This window comes from Hylobates moloch, unplaced genomic scaffold (assembly GCF_009828535.3).
Source record: "Hylobates moloch isolate HMO894 unplaced genomic scaffold, HMol_V3 SCAFFOLD_12, whole genome shotgun sequence".
Lineage (NCBI taxonomy): Eukaryota > Metazoa > Chordata > Mammalia > Primates > Hylobatidae > Hylobates > Hylobates moloch.
The window spans coordinates 94,408,741-94,432,946 of record NW_026652287.1 but is presented as its reverse complement, the minus strand read 5'-3'; the positions used below and the strand labels follow the sequence as shown (position 1 = coordinate 94,432,946).

General features: G+C 38.9%; 1 long non-coding RNA gene across 1 annotated transcript; it reads right to left on the bottom strand.

Moving 5' to 3' along the window:
• Window positions 1–8,196: 8,196 nt before the first annotated feature.
• On the bottom strand, window positions 8,197–24,123 carry LOC131380783 (uncharacterized). Its single transcript, XR_009208975.1, has 4 exons — window positions 23,711–24,123; window positions 22,108–22,155; window positions 11,774–11,912; window positions 8,197–10,710 (listed from the first exon to the last, which is right to left on the bottom strand). It is a non-coding gene; the product is annotated as an uncharacterized LOC131380783 (long non-coding RNA).
• Window positions 24,124–24,206: the final 83 nt, after the last annotated feature.

The following is a 24,206-nucleotide window of genomic DNA, read 5'->3' as shown; positions in this document are numbered from 1 at the left end:
TGGTGGATCAGGTAGGGCCAGGAGTTGGAGACCAGCCTGATCAACATGGTGAAACCCTGTCTCTACTAAAAATACAGAAAGTAGCCAGGTGTGGTGGTGCACGCCTGCAATCCCAGCTACTGGGGAGGCTATGGCACAAGAATCACGTGAACCTGGGAGGCGGAGGTTGCAGAGAGCCAAGATCGTGCTGCTGTACTCCAGCCTGAGTGATAGAGCAAGACTCCGGCTCAAAACAAAACAAAACAAAAAACAACAACAAAAAACACTCTGTCGCCCAGGCTGGAGTGCAGTGCTGCAACCTCTCGGCTCACTGTAAGCTCCGCCTCCTGGGTCCGGGTTCATGCCATTCTCCTGTCTCAGCCTCCTGAGTAGCTGGCACTACAGGCGCCTGCCACCACGCCCAGCTAATTTCTTGTATTTTTAGTACAGACGGGGTTTCACCGTGTTAGCCAGGATGGTCTCGATCTGCTGACCTCGTGATCCGCCCGCCTTGGCCTCCCAAAGTGCTGGGATTACAGGTGTGAGCCACCACGCCCGGCCCCTTTTATGCTTTTAAAAATTATTGAGGACCCCAATGAACTTAGGTGTACATGGCCTATATCTAGCAGTATTTTCATTATTGGAAATTAAAACTGAGAATAAAAAAATATTAATTCACTTTAAAAATAACAATAATACATTTACTACATGTTAACGTAAATAATACTTTATGAAAATTAACTATTTGCCAAAACAAAAAAAATTATTGAGAGGAGTGATAGTCACTTTTTTTTTTTTCAAATTTCTTAAATGTCTGGTTTAATAGAAGACAACTTGATTCTTACATCTGATTCTGCAGTCTGTTATGATGTTGTTTTGGCTTAATTATATGGAGAAAATCTGGCCCCACACAGATATGTAGTTGGAAAAGGGGGAGTATTTTAATAGCCTTTTCAGATAACTGTCGATATTCTTTGTACTATACTAGAATTCCACAAGTGCTAGTTTTTAAAGGTTAGTTGTGGCGCATGCCGCAGTTAGTGGTGGCTCATGCCAGTAATCTCAGCTACTTGGGAGGCTGAGGCAGGAGTTCGAGGCCAGCCTGGGCAACATAGCCAAGAAGCTGTCTCTACAAAAAAAATAATTAAAAAAATTAACCTGGCCAGGTGGCATGTGCCTGTTAGTCCCAGTTACTCGGGAGGCTGAGGCAAGAGGATTGCTTGAGCCTAGGAATTTGAGGCTTCAGTGGGCCATGATCACAACGCCACTGCCCTCTAGCCTGGGTGACAGAATGATACCTTGTCTCAAAAATAAATAAATCAATTTTTAAAAATTAAAAATAAAGGTTAGTTGTAATATGGAATCTGAAACCATAGTACTCTGTTACATTAAAATAAATTTGTCTAACTTGCCCTTTGAATGGCTTTGTCACTCGTGTAATGTTATGACATTCATTTGAAAAATACTGGTTCACTGAGTTATCCAGATACTCCAAATGTTGACACATTTCGTTATACTGTACCCAAAATCACATTCATTAATATCACTACCAATCTTAACACAAAAGTCTTTAAATGTTGAAAATTTCTAGTTTTCATTTGAAAGCTCAGATTTTGTCACTGGTCAAAAAATGTTGTCAGTTGTTTTCCTTGCAGTGACTAGCTGACTTTATTTTTGAGAAAATGTCTCCCAGATAACCAAGTCTGAATAAACACTGTTTGCCAGCATTCTTTCAAGTAAAAATGGTATTCAATAAAGTGACTAATTCAACCACTGGCAACTACACAAGTGCTTTTCCTTGAGACAACCATTGTACTTAAGGTGTACAGCAGAAGCTTTATGTTCTTGAACTGTGGTCTCCAGACCAGCAGCATCAGCACCACCTAGGAACTTGTTAAGTTTACAAATTGTTGGGTCCACTGTAGACCTACTAAATCAGAAACTGGAGGTGAGGCCAGTGGTCTGTGTTTTATGACCCTCCAGCTGGTTCTGATTCCATCTGAGAACCACCACTTCAAACTTAGAGCGATGGTTCTCAGTTTTGGTTGCAGATTAGAATCACCTGGGAAGTTTATATGTTTTGTTTTTTGTTTTTTTTTTGGAGACAGGGTCTCATTTTGTCACCCAGGCTGGAGTGCAGTGGCATGATCACAGCTCATTGCAGCCTCAACTTCCCAGGCTCAAATGATCCTCCCACCTCAGCCTCTGGGGTAACTTGGACTACAGGTGTGTGCCACTATGCCTGGCTAATTTTTTTTTTTTTTTCTCTGTAGAGACACAGGTCTCACTGTGTTGTCCAGGCTGGTCTTGAACTCCTTGGTTCAAGTGATTCTACTACCCTGGCTTCCCAAAGTGCCAGGATTACAAGCATGAGCCGCCCCGACCTGGCCACACCTGGGGAGTTTAGAATCTCTAGTGCCTAATTATTCTTCATCAATTAAGTCAGAATCTCTGAGGGTAGGATCCAGACATCAGGATTTTCAAAAATTCCCTTGATGATTCCAAAGTGCAGCCACTGCCTTAGGTTATCTTTCTGAAACAGTTCTCAACTATGTTCTTTTTTGAGACTGGACAGCTGTCTATTGAAAATGGAGCTCTCTGACAAGTTCCTGGAGTACTAATAACTAGGCTGCTGCCGGGTAGAGACAGATGAATGTTTTCAGGATCATTTTCCCATCTTAAATAGTCAGAAAGTCCCAAATGGTGAACAAGAAAATGTCCTAGCGGAATTCAAGAATACTTCCCATTAGTTAACCCTCTTTTTTAGGAAAGTGGAAATACTGGCAGGTCTGGTGAGGTCTTTCTGCTTTGATTATCACTGAAGCCTCCTTTTCAGCCAGCAGGGCTTGCTTTTCTACATAGCATTTATTTCTCCAGATTGTCTTAAGTTAGCAGTTCTCACCTTTACCAGACTCAACATTTCTATTTTAAAATAAATATTTTTATAACTCTTTATCATCCACAAATGATATAGAGAGTGCAACCTGACTACATATATAAATTTAAAAAATCAACGTAATGCCCTGACTATATTATAAAGGATAAATGAGATTAATTTATAACAAAAATATATATGGTAGTATATAAATGCGTGGGAACACTGACAGACATAATTGTCAGATATTGGCATATACATTTAATAATTTATTATAAAAATTTCAAACATATACTAAAGTAGAGAGAGTAGTATAATGAACTACATGTTTCCACAATATCCCGCTTCAACAATTATCAATTATCAATAGCTAATCTCTTTCATTCTTACCAATGCTACCTAAAATGTGGTCCCTGGACCAGCAGCATTAGTGTTACCTGGAAGATGGTTAGAAATGCAAATTCATTGACCTTACTCCAGACCACTGAATCAGAATCTCTGAGGTAGGGTTCAGGAGTCTATGTTTTAACGATCTCTCCAGCTGATCTGTAGGTCCGCTAAGGTCTCAGAGCTACTGATCTAGCTAACATTCCTGGGCCAGGCGCGGTGGCTCACGCTTGTAATCCCAGCACTTTGGGAGGCCAAGGTGGGTGGATCACGAGGTCAGGAAATCGAGACCACGGTGAAACCCCATCTCTACTAAAAATACAAAAAGAAAATTAGCCAGGCGTGGTGGCGGGCGCCTGTAGTCCCAGCTACTAGGAGAGGCTGAGGCAGGAGAATGGCGTGAACCTGAGAGGCGGAGCTTGCAGTGAGCCGAGATTGCGCCACTGCACTCCAGCCTGGGCGACAGAGCGAGACTCCGTCTCAAAAAAAAAAAAAAAAAAAAACAAAAAAACATTCCTACCTTCTCAGATTGTTTGAAAGCAAATCCCAGATAGTACCCAGATATATTTTATCCATAAAGAATTATACTACTATGTCACCTAAGAAAAGTTTAAAACTATAATTATTTAATCTCATCAAATATATGGAATTTAAAATTTTTCTCAGATTTTCACAAATGTCTTTTTGCAGTTGATTTACTTGCATCAGTTCAAACAAGGTCTATATATTGCAGTAGGTTGACATGCCTCTTAAATATCCCTTAATCTAGAATGATTCCTTTTTAAAAAAATTCCTGCCATTTATTTGTTGAAGAAGCATTTGTCACATTGTTTCTCACATTCAGGCTTTTGCTAATTGTGTCCCTGTGTGTCATTTTGTCATGTTCCTCTTTTTTCCATATTACTGTAATCTGGCTGTTAGATCTAGAGGCTTGATCTATCAGGTTTGGCTTTTTTGGAAGGAATATTTCACAGATGAAGCTATGCCCGTCCCATTATATCATAGCAGAAAGCATATCAATATCTGGGCTGTTTCTCTTTTTCAGTTAAGGTTAGTTAGTGGGTTCAAGTATTGAAAGCATATCTAGCCCATATAAAAGTTTCCCATCAGCCCTTTATCTAATGGTCCTAGCAGCCACTGATGAGCATTGCCTAGGTCCATTTTTTTCATTAAGGGATGAAAAAATGATATTCTAATTTTTATCATTTCCTGATTTTATTACCTGAAATATAAAGAACTTTTTTTCATGTATTTGTATAGGAAATACAGTTTGTACAGAAAAGGCAGAGCGAATACTCAATTTAATTCCTTTATTAACTAGACTTCAAATAATGAATTTGAAACATCCTCTAAATGTTTACTTTTGAACGTCATGCACTATGGATTTTAATATATTTGATATTTTCAATTCACTTTAGTAATCATTATGATGCTTAAATTGTCTCACCTTTGACTAGATGGAGTTTCTTCAAGTTGGCTCCTGAGTTCTTCTGAAACAACCTTAACAGTGAGTGATGCCTTCTTACTTTTGGGTATGAAAGCTATTTCAAGCTCAACTTATACATTTCCCACACTGACCCTGGAGTCAACTGTTTCTCAAAGGAGACTTGATTCCTTTTACTGGGAAATGGTTTTTAGAGACCATAACCTGAGTGGTAGGGGAGATCATTGCTATAAGGCTATTATTCCTAGTCCTTTTCAGTGGAAGGAGCTATGAAATACATATTTTTTTTTTCTTTTTTCTTTTTTTGAGACAGTCTCACTCTGTTGCCCAGGCTGGAGTGCAGTGGCATGATCTCAGTTCACTGAAACCTCTGCCTCCCAGGTTCAAGCGATTCTTCTGCCTCAGCCTCCTGAGTAGCTGGGACTATGGGTGCACGCCACCATGCCCAGCTAATTTTTGTATTTTTAGTAGAGACAAGGTTTTACCATGTTGACCAGGATGGTCTTGATCCCTTGACCTTGTCATCCACCCACCTCGGCCTCCCAAAGTGCTGGGATTACAGGCATGAGCCACCGTGCCTGGCCTTCCCTTCCTTTCTTACATAAAAGTTACTGTATACCACTGTTCTGTACCTTGCTTTTAAAGTTTTCAACTTATGTCCTAGGATTGTTTAATAACAATATTTAGAGATATTACTCAGTCCTTCTTATAGTGGCATAGTACTCCACTGTGCAAATCTATTACAGTGTATTCAAACAAATTCTCTGCTGATAACATTTGGACTGAAAGATGTCTTATACTATTACAAATATTGCCATAGTATCCTTGCGTATTCTTAAATATTTTGTTATATTTTCTTTGGGTTAGATTCCTAGAAGTTGCATTTTGGGTAAAAAGTAGATGAACTTTTAAATTTTGCTAGCTATTGCCAAATTCCCCCTATGGAAAATGTACAGTTTTGTATTTCTACCATCAATGTGTAGACAACATTGATGAAGACAACATTCAAAGGAAAACTGTCATTTTTCTTTATATTTCCACTTTGAAATAGTTTAAGGAGGTATATTCATATACATACATGAGACAGGCACAAATATAGCTACAGGCATACTGTATTGGTGATTCAAATATCAGGACATTGTCATTGCCAGTGATTTAATTTTTCAAAATGGCAAAAACAATTGGTAAAGTTCAAACAACATGAACTTCATTTTACTCTTGATTTACATGGAATTTGCATTACTAAAAATTCAGTAGATATTAAAACTGTACAAAATCATTTTTGTTTATTTTTTTGAGACAGAGTCTCACTCTGTCCGACAGGCTGGAGTACAGTGGAGCGATCTCGGCTCACTGCAACCTCCTCTTCCCAGGTTCCAGCAATTCTCTTGCCTCAGCCTTCCTAGTAGCTGGGACTACAGGCGTACACCACCACACCCAGCTAATTTTTGTATTTTTAGTAGAGATGGGGTTTCCCCATGTTGGCCAGGATGGTCTCGATCTCTTGACCTTGAGATCCGCCTGCCTTGGCCTCCCAAAGTGCTGCGATTACAGGCATGAGCCACCGCACCTGGCCTTTTGTTTGCATTTAAAATAGGTTTTATACCCCGATAATTCCAGATAATGGTAAAGGTTTTTGTGTTTTGTTTTTAAAAAAACATATATTAATATCTGCCTAGATATATGAAAATCATGAGGTATAGAGGACAATTCTTTGTTTTGTGAGCGTTGCTGTGGCAGCTATAGGAGTGTACTGGTCAGCTCTTCGAGAACCTGCAGTAAACATTGTAGTTAGGGACAGCCACTTAACTGCCACACCTTGGAGTCATTGCAGGATTCATGCTGAGTACACGCTCTTCCTCCGGCTTTTCCTCTGCTGCTTTCAGCCACTGACTGAGTATGGTGAAGGCAGATCCTTCCTGCTCAATGTGGGACTCCTCTAATGGGTTATCTTTGTTCTGATGACTCTCTGTAGGGTTGGTTATTTTCACAGAACTGCATTACAACCTAAGGCTCTTCCTATTTTTTTTTTTTTAACAGTCCAGAAGTCTTTTTTTAACACCTATTATGCCATGAATTTCTATTCTTCTTTTCTTCCTTTTCTCCATTCACAGGTGTCACTCTGGAGGCTCTTTCTGCCTACTCCCTCTTTCTTTTTATCCTTCACAGACATTTTCCCCAATAAATCTAATTCTGTCTTGGTGTCTGCTTCATGGAAGACTCAGACTGACAGCTACTGCTGGGAGTGACGTCAGAAAGCAAATAGTAACACAGGTTTATAGAGTCCATCACTTACCACCCAGCTGGTAAGGCCAACTCATTCTGAATGGAATTTGGGGCACAGATAGTACTTGACACAAGGTAGAAGTTCAATTGCTGAAGTTTTCACTGGTGGTGAGCTTGGAAAAAGTCTCAGTGTAGAGAATATCCTTGCCTGTATGATGATTTGGGCATTTAAAAGATCTTAGTGAGCAGAGTGGAGTTGGCTGGTTATTACTAAGTTGTATTGATGCCCCGCAGAGAGAGAATGAGAAACTTTGAAGGCTATTTACCAACAGAACCCAAGTGCGAGAATGAGAGGCCTCTCTTGGAGCTTATACAAAACTGGGACATAGTCATAGAGTTGATGGGTCCAGTGACAGATCGTCATTACTTTAGGAGCAAAATAGGCAGATATTAAGAGATTAAGAGTGCTGCTTAACATGTACAATCAGAAGGCAAGAATGGAGGGGCAGGAGGCTAAGGGCGGTCATTTCAATAAATGTCTTTGTTGTTCATCCTGAACTTAAGCAAATTTTCAGATCTAGAGCCCACTGACTGAGGAGGTAGCTAGCTCCCTAGGAGGACCCTGCAACATCGTGGCAAGTAGATATTTTAATGATTCCTCCTGTCATTCTCCAAAAGGAGTTAGGACATACACTTGGGTAGGGCACTTACACTGGGGAAAGGGAGTGCCCAGTCATTTCAGAGGAGCTTTGGACCAAGGGACTAAGTCGACTTTGGTAACTGGAGACCCAAAGTGTCATCATGGCCTCCCCGTGTGTGGAAAATTATGAGAATAAGTAACAAAGTCTTAGCTAAAGTCTGCACACAGTGAATTCACTGGGTCTGAAGACCCATCTGCTAGGTATTTCTTTATCCCTGAGTATATAATTACAACAGACATCATTGGCAGTTGAAGTATTGGGTCCTTGAGCTGTTAAACAGCTATCATAATGAGAAGACCAACTGAAAGCCTTTGAAACTGTCCCCCACCCTAGCCAAGATAGAATATAAATGACATTGTGTCCCACAGGAGATTAGTACCACGTTTGTATCCTACAGAGTGAATGCAGGCTACCATAGAAAGTTTAAACAAGTAATACTGTCAACTGAAACTATGCTGGACATGGTATAATTGCTAGAGCAGATTAATAAGGCCTCAGTCACATAGTTTGTAGACACTAATTTGATGAATGCATTATTTTATATTCCAATCAGAAATAAGGATAAGAAATAATTCGCATTCATGTGGAGGAGACAATATTTATTTCCAGCTTTGTCCAAGGACCATGTTAACTCTTCTACTCTCTATTGTAATACAGTCAGAGGAGATCTGGACTGTCTGGACATCTAGTGTATAACATCACATTGATATGTTAAATCAACAATATTCAGACTGAGCATGATGAGCAAGATGTGGCTTGTATACTAGAGGTCTTGGTAAGACATGTATCCAGAGAGTGGGAGATACACTCTTAAGATTCAAGAATTTGTGACTTCCGTAAAATTTTTTCAAGGTCCAGTAGTCAGTGGCCTGTGGAGACATCCCCTCCAGAATAAAAGGCAAATTTCTGCATCTTGCATCTCCTACTATAATGAAGCCCAATGCCTGGTGGGCCTTTTTGGGTTCTGGAATCAATGAACTCCATACCTAGGAATACTGCTTTGGTTCATATGTAGGCAACATGTAAGTCTGCCTACTGTGAGTGCAGAGATGAAGGCTACACATGAGCCCAAGAGCATGAATTCCCACTTACCAAGGCCAGTATAGCTACTTGTTTCTGAAGGTCTAATTTGTCAGCAACAGAGACCAGCCCTGAGTCCCTGATATGGCACTATTACTTGAGAAGATAAACAAGCCACTTGGTGGCAAGTCAACAACACTGTGCCCTTTCCATTCTGGAGCGGCCAGCAGTTTATCCTTACAGGTATACATATTTATTCTGGGTATGGGTTTGCCTTTCTTGGCTTCAGAGCCACAGCCCATACCACTATCTAGAGGCTTAAAGAAGGCCTGATCCACAGCTGTAGTATCCAACTCAACACAGGATCCAAACAGGGGATCCATTTCATAGTAAAGGTAGTATGAGTATGAACTAATGACTAAGGGATCTACTGGTTTTATCACATACTGCACCATATGGAGCAGCCAGCCTGATAGAGCACTGGGCAACCTACTGAAAGTGCAGCTGGAGTGCCGATTTGGAGGCAATATTCTGCAAGAACAGAGTGCCACTTTTCAAGATCAGTATATATACTAAATCAGGGAGCTCTAAAGGCACTGTCCCTAATAGGAAGAATACATGGGTCCAGGAAAAAGGCAGAGGAAGAAGAAGTGGCCCTACTTACCATCCACCCAAATGACTCATTGGGGAACTTTGTGCTTTCTGTTCCTGCAACTCTGGGTTTTGAAGGTTTAGAAGTCCTGGTCCCCGAAGTGGGGTGAATTTTTGCCAGGAAATACAAGGAAGGTCCCACTGAACTACAAGCTATGGCAACTGTTTGGGCATTTTGGACTCTTTGTAAGGTGCCAGCAGGCAGGAATAGGAATCCCCATCTTGGCAGGGGTAACTGACCTAGATCAACAGGAAGCAGAAGGGCTACTTTTATACAATGGGCAGAGAAAAATATATGGCCCCTAGGTGACCCACTTGGGAGTCTTTTGAGACTTACTTGTAACTGTGAAAGGACATGTACAACAATCACATGAGGTATGTGTAATTGCCAATAAATATATATTTCTCATCAGGAATGAGGATTTGGGTCACACCCAGGTTACACCGCTAAGATCTGTGGAAGTGACTGCTGAAGGAGAGGAGAACTTGAAATTGGTATGGAAGAGGAAGATAAGTAGCAGTTGCAGCCTTGAAACCAACTGAGTGACAGGGATTATGGTTTGTCCCAATAACCCCCTTTGTCTAAGTTTTCCCCCAAGAAGTGAGGTCCAGAGGAATCATAGAAAAGCTACTCCCAGAACATGAGAGGATCAACAGAGAACCTGCTGGAAGGACTAGAAAGGAAAAATAGAGTTGAGGAAACCATGAAGAAGACAATATAGATGGAAATGCTTCTAAAGTTACAGAAATATCAGGAAATACTTCTGAAGATGAAGCAGATGACAAAGATGAAGGAACCAAAAAGGAATCCTTTGACAAAGTGCCTCCAGCATCCATTAAAAATGTCAGTGATTCACCTCCAAAACTCAAGATGCAAAACAAAAATGCCAAGAAAATGCCTCCCAAGCTGGCCTATTGAGAAGCAGCTAATGGCCAAGTAAACAAACTAGTAAAGCATTTGCTAATGGTGATATGAAGATTTTCTAACAAAAAATACACAAGAGTTTGCCTGTAAGTCAGGTGAAGGGTTCCAGATCATCAACTAAAAATAAGGTTAGCTGTTATGCTAAACCTGTGACTGCAAATGAAATTGACAATGAAGTGGGACCCTCAGAGTCTAAACGAGAAAGAACAGGGGTGAATCTGTGATAAGATTATTGATACTCTAGGCAAGGTGAAGCCACCTCTGTTAAGGTCTGGTGCTATCCCTCCTGACAACCATCAGCAAAATGGAAAAGATGCCATGAAGTTTCCCTACGGTTTCCAAACAGTTTTTGAGGTCAAAAGAAGAAACAAATCTGCTATAATTCAATACAAAACGTGAACACTTATGCAGCCTGGGAAGTTAATTCATCTTGTTTTCCATGCAGGATCTCAACTCCCAAGCCTTATCTCCCCAAACTTCTCATTTTGTATCCAACTTTAACCTGGATTAAAAAAAGATAAAAGAAAAAGATAAAACATCAAAATCATCACCTTGGCATGTCTTGACATGTTATGACTTACGTATATCATCTTGTTCTCTCGCTTTACAAGCAAAAGTATCTGAGTAAAGTATCATTTTTGTTTTGCTTTAAAGAGAAAGAGAGGGAGATGGAGAGAGAGAGAGAGAGAACCTGCTGTGAGGACTGTAGCTAGCTGACAGTCTTCTAGTATTATTCCTTGGAGATTCAGCATGGCATTTATGGTTTGGCCTTACCCTACCCAAACTTCTTCAATGGCTGAGCACAGCAGGGGTAATAGAACCAGGCCACATCTGGTCAAATTGGAACCCCCTCAAATGGTCAGTCTTTGCACTGTGGCTCCCTATTGGCCTGGCCAAGACATTCCTAGAGCTGTTATTATAATCTAAGGCTGTTCCTACTGAATCCACCTCCCTCTTCTCATGACATTGACATGGGTGTCAGATCTGCGTCCCAGTCTCAAACTCTCCCTGCTAACTGCTTCCTCTTCCCTACAGCCATTTCCCCCAATCCATCTCTTCCATGTCTGTCTTAGTGTCTGCTTCTCTGTGGACCTGAACTGACCAAAGCCCCATTTACAGTAGGATGTTTAGCATCCCTGGCCTCTCCCACAAAGGCTGGCAGCACTGTCCTTCCAATCTTGAGGAAACTAATGACACCCTCCACTGATTTCTTTAATAAAATGTTTCTGTTGAGAACCACTCACTCAGAGAACATCAAGATCACAAATTTTAGAGCTAGAAGAGGTCTTACAGATAAAGAAAAATTAAGGAACAGAGAAGTTAAATGACTTCCTCTATTTATTTTCTCCTTTCCTATAGTGCCGTCACCTTCTACTCATTCCCTAATCCAATTCTTCCATGTCAGCTGGAACTGATAAGTTTTGAATAGTGAGTTGTAAGTATCAAAGAGGCTGCAAGCCTCAATTCAGAGAAAAATTTAGGAAATGATCACCTTCTGAAAGTGATGCTAGGAAAAAAAATCAGTATATGGTAGATAAAATTAGCCATCTGTATAAGTAACTCACCCTTGGACTTGGCTTTGAATTTATTACTTTTGTGATCAAGGTGCTTTCCAAGTTTCCATCAAGTCACATGGATATAGTCTCAGGAAGACAATCTTCAAATGCGGAAGTACTGTGGAGTATAAGTAGTAGACAGTATCGTCTAAAAAAGATTCAAGAATTTTAGCTGTTTAGTTCTTTGATGAGTTTATAGCAGAGACCATTTTCACTTTAATTCAATAAATAGTCATCTAATACATTTATTTACTGATTGCCTACTGTGTGCCAAGCATTATACTAAGCACAAGGCATACAATGGTAAACAGGACACGATCCTTCCCCTCAAAGAACTCATTAGTTGGAGCATGTTATTTTTAATGGGGAGATATCACCCCTCAAGGGGGCAAAAAACCTTAGATATTACAATGGTCTGTGGTCCTCCAAAGAGCCACAGTACATAAATAGACATACAGTATATCTGTGATTTAAGATTTCATGGTGGTGGGAGGAGCAATTAGGAAAGTGGTGTCTAAAATGGCTGCTTAGGGGATCAATTATGAAAATAAGGCTAAGAAATACGGTCTAGAAGAAGAAAAAAGGAGAGAAAAAGAAAGAAGATGAAAGAGAAGGAAAGAAAATAAAAGTAGAATGATGAAAAAGAAAAAGGAAAGGAGGAAAGAAGCGATAATTAAAGGAGAAGGTATATGAAATTTTAAGACAAAAATAGGTTTGTCTACCACCAAGCCATATGACATATAACTTTTTTTCCTTGACATTCTGAAATACAAGCTTATTCTTCTTACATTATTTCTGGCTCTGGCAACAAAGTATTAAAGGAAATGCAATACTGGAATGCCTACCATTTATAAGAATTCCTTATCCTAAAGCATCCTGTTTCTTGCACAAATATTCCAAATGTCCGTACTTTTTTTCATTTAAAGCTTAAACTTACTTTGGGAGGCCGAGGCAAATGGATCACAAGGTCAAGTGATTGAGACCAGCCTGGCCAACATGGTGAAACCTCATCTCTACTAAAAATACAAAAAAATTAGCTGGGTGTGGTTGTGCGCGCCTGTAATCCCAGCTACGGGAGGTGCTGAGGCAGGAGAATCGCTTGAACTCCAGAGGCAGAGGTTGTAGTGAGCTGAGATCACACTACTGCACTCCAGCCTGGGCAACAGAGCGAGACTCTGTCTCAAAAAAACAAAAAACAAAAAACAAAAACGAACAAAAAACCCCTGAAACTTGTTTGTATCCATTGAAGTACAGTGAAATAAAAAATTAAAATTAAACTTGTATGATAATTTCCTTATTGGGTTCCTAAAAACCCTATTATTCCATTTACCTGTAATACAAATTTTGTTAGCTTCACAATATTGAAGTCCTTAATTCATAGCAATTATTTATTTCATTTATCTGCCATAGTACAGTAACCCATTTGTTATTGTTTGAGAGCTGATTAAATTTTTCTGCAGTTTTGATTTATCCCTAGGACATTTCCCTTGCTCCGAGTATGAGTGCACCAACTTTCTGATTACTAGTCTGATTTCTTGGGTTATCTTGATATAAGGAAGAGAGTTCTCTTGCTAGCAAACATTCAGTATTTCAGTGAATAGAAAAGTATTTCTATTAGCACTTTAAAATATTTTTTATGGTGGTATAATTAACAGAATAAAATACACATATCTTACTCAATTTGATGAATTTTGACAACTGTATATCCTGTGTAATTACCACTTGAAACAAAATATAATCATCTTAGAAAGTTCCCTTGGACTCCTTTAAATCACTGTCCCCTATAACCACTTAGAAATTTCTAAAACTAGATTGTCTTTCTTGGATTTCATACAAATAGAACAATACAGTTTGTATTCTGTTGTGCCTGGCTTCTTCTGTTTATCAAAATATTTGTGAGACTTACTCATGTTGTCAGGTATACCAGCAGTTTGTTCCTTTTTATTGCTGAGTTGTATTCCATTGTAAGAATATATATCATTTTTAAATTGTATCTGTTTTCCTATTGATATACATTTAGGTTATTAGTTTTTGGTTATTATGAATAAGGTTGCTCTAAACATTCTTTGTGTAAGTTTTCCTGTGAACTTGCATTTTCGTGTCTCTTGGATAACTAAGTGAAATTGATGAGCCATGAATAAGGTAGATGAAAGTACAATGAAAAGAAATTGCCAAGTATTTTTCCAAAGTATTTTACACTCACATCAGCAATGTGTAAGTTCCAGCTGTTTCACATCTTTGTTAATGTTTGGGCTACTAGACTTTATTTCAGTACCTTGGAATGTCTGTGAAATGAAATCCTCTGTAGATTTAATTTTCATTCCCTTGATGATCAAAGATATTAAGTACTTCCTCCATTTTTTTATTGTCTTAAAATACACATAACATAAAAACCATTTTGTAGTGTACAGTTCCATGGTATTAAATACTATACATTCATAAATGTTGTGCAACCATCACCAGCATCTATCTCCAGAATTCTCTTTATCTTGTAAAACTGAAACTGTACCCATTAGGCAGTAACTCCCCAGATCCCCCACCCCACCAGCCCCTGGCAAACATCGTTCTACTGTCTCTGTAATTTTGACTCCTTTAAGTACCTCAGATAAGTGGAATAATATGGACCAGTACCATTCCATGGCCTGTTAGGAACTGGGCTGCAAAGCAGGGAGTGACAGGTGAGCAAGCAAAGCTTCATTTGTATTTACAGCAATTCCCCATCACTCACATTACTGCCTGAGCTCTGCGTCTTGTCAGATCAGTGGCGGCATTAGATTCTCATAGGAGTGCGAACCCTGTTGTGAACTGTGCATGCGAGGGATCGAGGTTGTATGCTCCTTATGAGAATCATGATCTGTCACTGTCTTCCATCACCCCCAGATGGGACCATCTAGTTGCAAGAAAACAAGCTCAGGGCTCCCACTGATTCTACATTATGGTGAGTTGTGTAATTATTTCATATTACAGTGTAACAATAATAGAAATAAAATACACAAATGTAATGCACCTGAATCAACCTGAAACCACCCCCCACCCATCAATCTGTGGAAAAATTGTCTTCCATGAAACTGGTGCCAAAAAGGTTGGGGACCACTCTTCTACTGTAATGTATATACTCTATTGCTCATTCATTTATCTGTGGATGGAGACTTGTGATGTTTCCACATTTTAGCTATTGTGAATAATGCTGGTTGTGAACATGGGTGTGCAAATCTCTTTTTGAGACCTATTTTTTTTTCTAGCTCCATTTCTGAGTATGGAGAGACGTATTTTCAATTATTTTAGGTATATACCCATAAGTGGAATTGCTAGATTATATAACTCTATTTTTAATTTTTTAGTAGCCTCCATACTGTTTTCTGTAATTGCTCTACCATTTTAATTCCCATCAACAGTGCACAAGGATTCCAATTTTTCCACATCCTTGCTAATATTTTTTTTAAATAGTAGCCACCCTAATGGGTGTGAGGTGGTGTCTCATTATACTTTTGATTTGCATCCTAATGATTAGTTAAATTGGGCATCTTTTCATATGCTTATTGCCCATTTGTATATTTTCTTTGGAGAAATGTCTATTCGTGTCCCTTGCCATCTATTTACTTATTTAGAGATGGAGTCTTGCTCTGTCACCTAGGGTGGAGTGCAGTGGTGTGATCTTGGCTCACTGCAGCCTCTGCCTCCCAGGCTCAAGTGATCCTCCCATCGCAGCCTCCTGAGTAGCGAGGACTATAGGCACACACCACCATGCCTGGCTAATTTTTTGTATTTTTGGTAGAGATGGGGTTTTACCATATTGTCCAGGCTGGTGTTGAACTCTTGAGTTCAACTGATCTGCCCACCTCCGTCTCCCAAAGTGCTAGGATTACCGGTGTCAGCCACCATGCCCAGCCTCCTTTGCCCATTTTAAAATTATATTCTTTGTTAGGAGTTCTCTATATATTCTGAATATCAATCACTTATCAGATATGACTTGAAAATATTTTCTCCTATTCTGTGGCTTGCCTTTTCACTCTGTTGATAGTGTCATCTGATATACAAAATTTTAAAATTTTCATAAACTGAAATTTGTCTATTTTTTCTTTTGTTGCCTAGGCCTTTGGTTTAATATCCAAGAAATCAATGTCAAATCCAATGCTATGAAGCTTTTGTTCTGTGTTTTCTTCTAAGAGTTTTATAGTTTTAAGTCTTATGTTTATGTCTTTTATCCATTTTGAGTTAATTTTTGTATATGGTGTTGGGTAAGGGTTCAACTTCATTCTGGTCTGGTTTTTCCAGCACTATTTGTTGAAAAGGCTGTCCTTTCCCCATTAAATGGTCTTGGCACCCTTATCAAAAACTATTTGATCGCAAATGAGAGAGTTAATTTCTAGGCTCTCCATTCTATTTCATTGGTCTATGTCTGTCTTTACACCAATACTACACTGTTTTAATTACTATAGCTTTGCAGTAAGTTTTGAAATCAGGAACTGTGAGTACTTGAGCCTTGTTCTTTTTTCAAGATTGTTTTGACGATTTCAGTTGCCTTGAGATTCCATATGAATTTTAGGATGATTTTTCCATTTCTGCAAAAATTGTCATTGAGATTTTAATAAAGATTGCCTAATGTGTTGATCGTTTCCTACAGTATTGACATTTTAATACTGCTCCAATCCATGAACATAGATGTGTTTCCATTTATTTATATCTTCTTTAATTTCTTTTGCAATGTTTTGTAGCTTACATGTGTAAGTCTTTCACCTCCTTGGTTAATTCCTAAGCATTTTATTCTTTTTGATGTTTTCATATATCAAAATGATACTTTTGGAATTTTCTTTTCAGATTGTTGTTAGTGTATAAATAGTAAGAGCTGATTTTTGTGTGTTGACTTTGTATCCTGCTACTTTCTGAATTCATCCGTTAGTTCTGTTTTGTGAAATCTTTAGGATTTTCTACAAGATCTTATCATCTGTGACAGATATTCAGGAACTTTTAAATGTATTTATTAACCATTTGTATATCGTTCATGAAGGGATGTTCATGTCTTTGCTATTAGCTTAAATGAGTTATTGTTAATAACTATTTTTACTGTTAGCTTGTAGAGGTCCTTTGCCAGACACATATGTAGTGAATATTTCTCAGTCTGTAGCTTAATGGTAACTTTGAAGAGCAAGTATTAACTCCAATCCTTCAATTTTTTTCTTTTTATGGTTAGTGCTTTTTATGTCTCATGCAATAAATATCTGCCTACTCCAAGGTTATTAAGAGATTCTTCCGTTTTCTTTTAGAAGTTTTATGGATCTTGGTTTCATGTTAGGCCTAGGAGGCATCTTGAATTTCTGTGTATGGAGATGAAATGTTGAAGTTCTTTTTATTTTCCCTAAATAGTTATCCAGTTGTTTTAGTAATATTTATTAATCAATTTTTTTTCTTATTGAATTGCTTTGATGCCTTGGTCAAAAATGAAATGACTTTATATGTATAGATCTATTTTTAGACTTTAATCTGTTTTATTTAACTACTAGTTTATCCTTATGGAAATAACAGTCTTGATTACTATAAGTTTATAAAAGGCTTGAAATCAGGTAGTATGTCTTCCAACTTTGTTCTTTTTAAAGATTATTTTGGCTATTCTAGATCCTTCATTTTTTCACATAAATTTTGGATTTTGTCCTCAGAAAAAAGCCTGCTGGACTTTTTTTTGTGAGATAATTTTGTATTTTTATTTCAATGGTTTTTGGAAAAAGGTTTTGGTTACATGGATAAGTTCTTTAGTGGTGATTTATTAGATTTTGGTGCAACCATCAACCTAGTAGTATACACTTTACTCAATGCATAGTTTTTTATTCCTTAACCTGCTGGAATTCTGATATGGAAAATCTACAAATCAATTTAGGAAGAATAGACAGGATAATATTACTGAGTATTCCCATCCATGAATATAAAATATTTCTCTTTTAAGTCTTCTTTAATTATCTTCTATCCATGTTTTGTGTTTGCTCTTTTTGTTTTGAGACAGGGTCTCACTCTGTCACCCAGGCTGGAGTGCAGTTGCACGATCTCAGCTCACTGCAGCCTCCACCTCCTGGGTTCAAGTGATTCTTGTGCCTCAGCCTCCAGAGTAGCTGGGATCACAGGCGCACACCACCACGCTTGGTTAATTTTTGTATTTTTAATAGAGACGGGGTTTTGCCATGTTGGCCAGGCTGTCTCAAACTCCTGACCTCAAGCAGTCCACCTGCCTCAGCCTCCCAAAGTGCTGGAATTACAGGCATGACCCACAGCACCCGGACTCATTTTGTTCTTTTTCAATATGGAGATCTTGCACATCTTGTGTTAAGTTTATTCCAAGGTTTCAGATGTTTCTGGATATATTATAAATAGTATTGTTTACAATTCCACTTTCTATTACTAGTATATAGAATTGATTTTTGCTATACTGAGCATGTATCTTATCACTTGTTAAATGAAGTTACTATTTCTTGTACTTTAGACAGAGTTTTGCTCTTGTTGCCCAAGCTAGAGTGCAATGGCATGATCTCGGCTCACTGCAACCTCCACCTCCCGAGTTCAAGCGATTCTTCTGCCTCAGCCTCCCAAGTAGCTGGGATTACAGGCATGCACCACCACGCCCGGCTAATTTTCTGTAATTTTAGTACAGACAGGGTTTCTCCATGTTGGTCAGGCTGGTCTCAAACTCTTGACCTCAGGTGATCTGCCCGCCTTGGCCTCCCAAAGTGCTGGGATTACAGGCGTGAGCCACCGCGCCCCACACCTGGCCTCTCTTACCTTTTTTATATATTCCATAGGGTTTTGTATGCATACAATCATATTGTCTGTGAATATAATTTTACAACAGTCTCCCCTTACCTGCAGTTTCGGTTTCTGTGGTTTCAGTTACCTGTGGTCAACCTTGGTCCAAAAATACTAAATGGAAAATTCTAGAAATAATTCATGTTTTAAATTGCATGCTGTCCTGAGTAGCGTGATGAAATCTCATGCTACTCTGTTCTGTCATGCCTGGAATCATCTCTTTGTCTAGTATATCCATGCTGTATATGCTACCCACCTGTTAGTCACTTAGTAGCCAACTTGGTTATAAGATCATCATTATTACGATGCTTGTGTTCAAGGTCCATAGTAGCCTAAAACTACATCACAATGCCTACCTCATTCACCTTACTTCCTCTCGTCATGTAGGTATTTTATCATCTCACATCATTGAAAGAATAGTACAGTATCTTGGGAGACCAGTCACATACCTTTTACTACAGCATATTGTTATAATTGTTCTATTTCATTATTGTTGTTAGTCTCTTACTGTGCCTAATTTATAAATTAAACTTTATCATAGGTATGTATACATAGAAAAAAATAGAGTGTATATAGGGTTTGGTACAATCCATCGTTTCAGGTTTCCACTGGGGGTCTTGGAATGTATCCCCAGCAGATAAGGGGGAACTACTGTACTTCTTCCCATTTTAAAAATTGAGATTTGATTCACATACCATAAAATTCACTTTTAAGGCATATAATTTGGTGATTTTTAGCATATTCACAAAGTTGTACAACCTTCACCACTATTTTACTTCAGGATATCTTCATCATTCCAAATATAAACTCCATACTTACTAGCAGTCAATCTCCACTGTCCTAGTCCCCAGCCCCTATTAATCTATTTTCTTTCCCTATGGATTTGCCCATTATCGACATTTCATATAAATGGAATTATATAATATGTGGCTTTCACTTAGCATATAATGTGTTTAAGGTTCATCAATTTGTAGCATGAATCGGTACTTCATTCCTTTTAATGGCTGAATAGTATTCCATCGTATGGATACACCATAGTCTGTTCATTCATTCACCAGTTGATGGGCATTTGTGTTGTTTCTACTTTTGGTCATTATGAATAATGTTGCTATGAACGTTTGTGTACAAGTTTTTGAGTGAACGTATTTTCCAATTTACAGAGGTATATATCTAAGAGTGAAATTGCTGGGTCATGTATTACACTTATGTTTAACCTCTTGAAGAACTGCCAAACTATTCCCAAAGTAGTGGCAACATTTTACATTCCCATCGCCAGAGTATGAGGGTTCCAATTTCTCCATGTCAAAACACTTGTTCTTGTCCATTCTTTAAAAAAAATTACAGCCATCCTAGTGAAGTGGTATCACCTGGTTTTGATGTGTATTTCCCTAATGACTAATTACATTGAGCATCTTCTCATGTACTTATGGTCATTTGTATATCTTCTTTGAAGAAATGTTTATTGAAATCCTTTGCCCATTTTTAAATTGGATTCTTTTTATTGTTGAGTTATGAGTTCTTTATATTCTGAACAGTGCACCCTTACTAGATATATGATTTTCAAAATAATTTCTCTCATTCTGTGGGTTGTCTTTTCACTTTCTTGATATTGTTCTTTGAAGCATTTTTTTTTTTTTTTTTTTTTTTTTGAGATGGAGTCTCGCTCTGTCGCCCAGGCTGGAGAACAGTGGTGCAATCTTGGCTCACTGCAACTTCTGCCTCCTGGGTTCAAGCAATTCTCCTGCCTCAGCCTCCCGAGTAGCTGGAATCACAGGTGCACGCCATTATACCTGGCTAATTTTTGTATTTTTAGTAGAGATGGCGTTTCGCCATGTTGACTAGGCTGGTCTTGAACTCCTGACTTCAGGTGATCTGCCTGCCTTGGCCTCCCAAAGTGCTGGGATTACAGGCATGAGCCATGGCGCCCAGCCTGAAGCATAAAGGTTTTGATTTTGATGTTTCAATTTTAATGCATTCATTTTTTCCCTTGGTTGTGCTTTTTGTCACATCAAAGAAGCCACTGCCTAATTCAAGGTGATAAGGATTTAGTTATTTTTTTCCTAAGAGTTTTATGATTTTAGCTCTTGTGTTCGGATCTTTGGTTCATCTTAATAGTCATATATGGTGTGAGGTAGAGTTCCAATTTAATTTTTTTCCTCATGTGGCTATCCAGTTTTACCAGTTCCATTGGTTGAAAAGACTACTCTTTCTCCAATTGAGTTGTATTGGTGTTTTGCTGAAAGTCAACTGACCATAAATATAAGGCTTTATTTCTGGACTCAATTATATTCCATTGATCTGTACTCCTATCTTTATATGAGTATAGTACTATCTTGATTACTGTTGCTTCATAGCAAGTTCTGAAATCAGGATATCTGAGTCTTCCCAATCTTTACGCTTTTTCTTATTGCTTTTTTGCATTGATTAGGGCCTCCAATTTCCTAAATAGAAGTAGTGAGAGCAGAAAATTCTTGTCTTACATTTGTTATTCCTGATCTTAAGAGAAAAGGATTTAATATTTCACCATTAAGTTTTTCAAATCATTGAGGAATTTCCCTTCTATTCCTAGGCTGCTTAGAGTTGCTTTTTTTTTTTTTTAAACATTAATGGGCTTTGAATTTTGTCAAATCCTTTTTCTGCATTTATTGAAACAATTTTTTTCTCTTCTGTTCTGTTAATGTGATGAATTACACTGATTTTTCAATGTTAAGTTCACTGTCCTTGGTCATGGTAGGTAATCCTCTATATTGCAAGTTTCAATCTGCTAATACTTAAGAATTTATATATATATTCATGAGGACTATCAGTCTATAATTTTCTTGCAAAATGTCAAATTTTGGTATCAGGAAAAAAATTTGGCATGATTATGCTTGCCTCATAAAATGAGTATAGAAGTATTTCTCCCTGTTCTGTTTCCTGAAATGGTGTAGGATTGGTACTTTGTCTCCCTTAAACGTCTGATAAAATTCACTGGTGCAGTCATCTGCCTGGAGTTTTCTTTGTGGAAAGTGTTTTACTTATAAATTCAATTTTTTTAAATAGACATTGAAACATTTAGATTTTCTTTTCCTTCTTGTGTCACTTTTGGTAATTTGTATCTTTTTTTTTTTTTTAGGAATTTGTCCATTTTGCTTAAGTTACTGAATTTATTGGCATAAAGTTGTTCCAGGTATCCCTTTAATATCTATGTGATTTCATTAGCATTTTGGCTAATGAAAATTAAAACTTCTGTATACAAATGTAGATGACAAATAATAAATCAAAAGAAATGTGTAACATATAGCAGAAAAAGGATGTATGTGCATGTGTATATGTATGGCAGGAGCAAACAATCTACTGGCACAGAGGGAATTACAGTACAGTGTGACAAATACCATGACAGGCACACAGAGAACACATAGAATGGATACCCAGTCCAATTTGGGGAGTCAAAACTATGATGTCCAAGTGGTAGGTTAGCTTGTCCAACTATAGGTAAATGAATATAATCAAATTTATAGACACAAAAAAGCTGAGACTCAGATCCCCAGACATAGTTACTTCATCGTGGTTACCTGCTTGTGAAGGTCAAGAGTCAACTGGCTCCCTTTTCACTGGCACAGCTTTAATTAAAAAATAAAACACAACTTTGTTTTTGTAAAATAATAAATTACAAAAAACACCAACAAGATAAAAAGTCCAAAAGACAAAATGTAAACCACTTGTATTTTGACTGATCTTCTCCCAGATATTTTTGTACACTTATATTAACATATGTACACACATATATTCACATTAGGACAGCACTGTACTTGCTAAACTATATTCTGCTTTTTTTTTTTCCTGAGGGGAAACTATATTTTTTGGACATATTTTAATGCAAATAAAGAACTTTACATCAGTTTTTAATGGGTCAAGAGTATTCCATTGCATGTACCAATCATAATTTTCTTAACTAGTGTCCTAGTGATGGACACTTGTTTCTAGAAGCATTATTTTTAAAAAAGGTGGCAAATAGTATCCTTATGAATCTCTTATTTTCCTTAGGGTATATGCCTCGGAAATGAGACAGCTGTGGGGCAAAGGCTAATGCATATGTTACATTTTGGTAAATAGGGTTGTACCAATTTCACCTTCACACCAAAAATGCCTGACAGTACTTGTATCCCACACCCCTATCAATAATGATAGACAAAAAACAACTGTTTGGAAGTGGGACAACTTTCCACTTGTTAATTGAATATTTTTTTCTTGGCTTTTTGTATTTTTAATAGATGGGGTTTCACCATGTTGGCCAGGGTCGTCTCGAACTCCTGACCTCAGGTGATCCACCTGCCTTGGCCTCCCAGCGTGCTGGGATTACAGGCAAGAGTCACCGCCATTTCCCAAATGATCTTTTTCCTACTGACCTATAATTTGTAATGTATAGTTTACTGGCTACCACAGAGATTTCTGGAGTTGTCTGGCTCCAGCGTTTAAAAGTAATGGTTTTGGGCAATTCTGTAAAATGGAGATAACAATTGCACCTACCTTACAGAAATGTGAGAGTTAAGTAAGATAACCTGAAAAAGTACCCCAGTACTTGACACACAAATGCTCAGCAAATGTGAGCTACTGTTATTATACTAAACACTCATACATACACGGGAATTTCTGGATTCTCTATTCTATCTCCCATGTCTCATCTATGTAATCCACCCAGCAACATTCCATTACCAACTCGCTGTCCTTTTTTTCCCTCCTCTTCTCTAAAGAGAAACGGTCCTTTCTAATGGCCCGTTTTCCCTCATTTCAACAACAAAATCACCTCTCAGTTGCCTACTAATAACTAGAGCCTGAAAATCATAATCTTGGGGGTAAAAATAAGCTGTACTTCACAAAGCAGTGAGAATCAAAGCCCAACCAAGGCACTGAACAAACGCTGGGGATGGGAAGGTGTCTGTTTCTTCCAACACGTATTTTGAAACGCTGACCGCCTACTTTGTTTCAGCCTTTGGATGATCACGGAAGTTCTCAAAAGCTAGCACCTCCTCTTCCAACTATTGTTTACAGCCTTAAGACAAGTAGTTCCCCATGTGACCCCAGGTAGGCCCTGAACTTGGGATAACCAGGACAGGAGACTTAGAGCAGGAGGTGCGGGGGGCGAGGAGGGCTCTCTTCCGGGCGATCGGTCCTAACCTAAGGTTCCCTCATGGCAAGCTGAGCCGACTCCCCACTCGGGGGCTGATGCCCAAGGCAGACGCGGCAGGCAGGCGGCTTCGGGAGCGCATATCCGCACACATGGGGACGATGGCAGGCGGGCGAAGGGAGAGAGGTGGCGGCAGGATTACCATCTGAGGCTCTCAGATGGTGTGGGGAAGAGGGAAGGAGAGGCGCGAAAAGGAGGAAAACCCCTGGAGACGCTGTGTCGGGCGGAGGCTAAGGAGACCGCCTTCGCGCTCCAACGACGCGCGTCACTCAGACTCCAGGGCAAGTGCCCTGGGCTAGTGTTTCCGTCCCCTGGGGCTCTGGGGATCTCTGAGTCCATCCCAGGGCCCTCCAGGAACGCCCTCGGGAGCGCAGCCGGCCCGGCCGCTGCCGCTGCCACCCGTGGGCGCTCCCGCCTCGGTTCGTTTATCTCCTCCCTCCAACGGCTCCGGCAGCAACCGGCGTCCGTGGCGTGGGTGACGTCGGC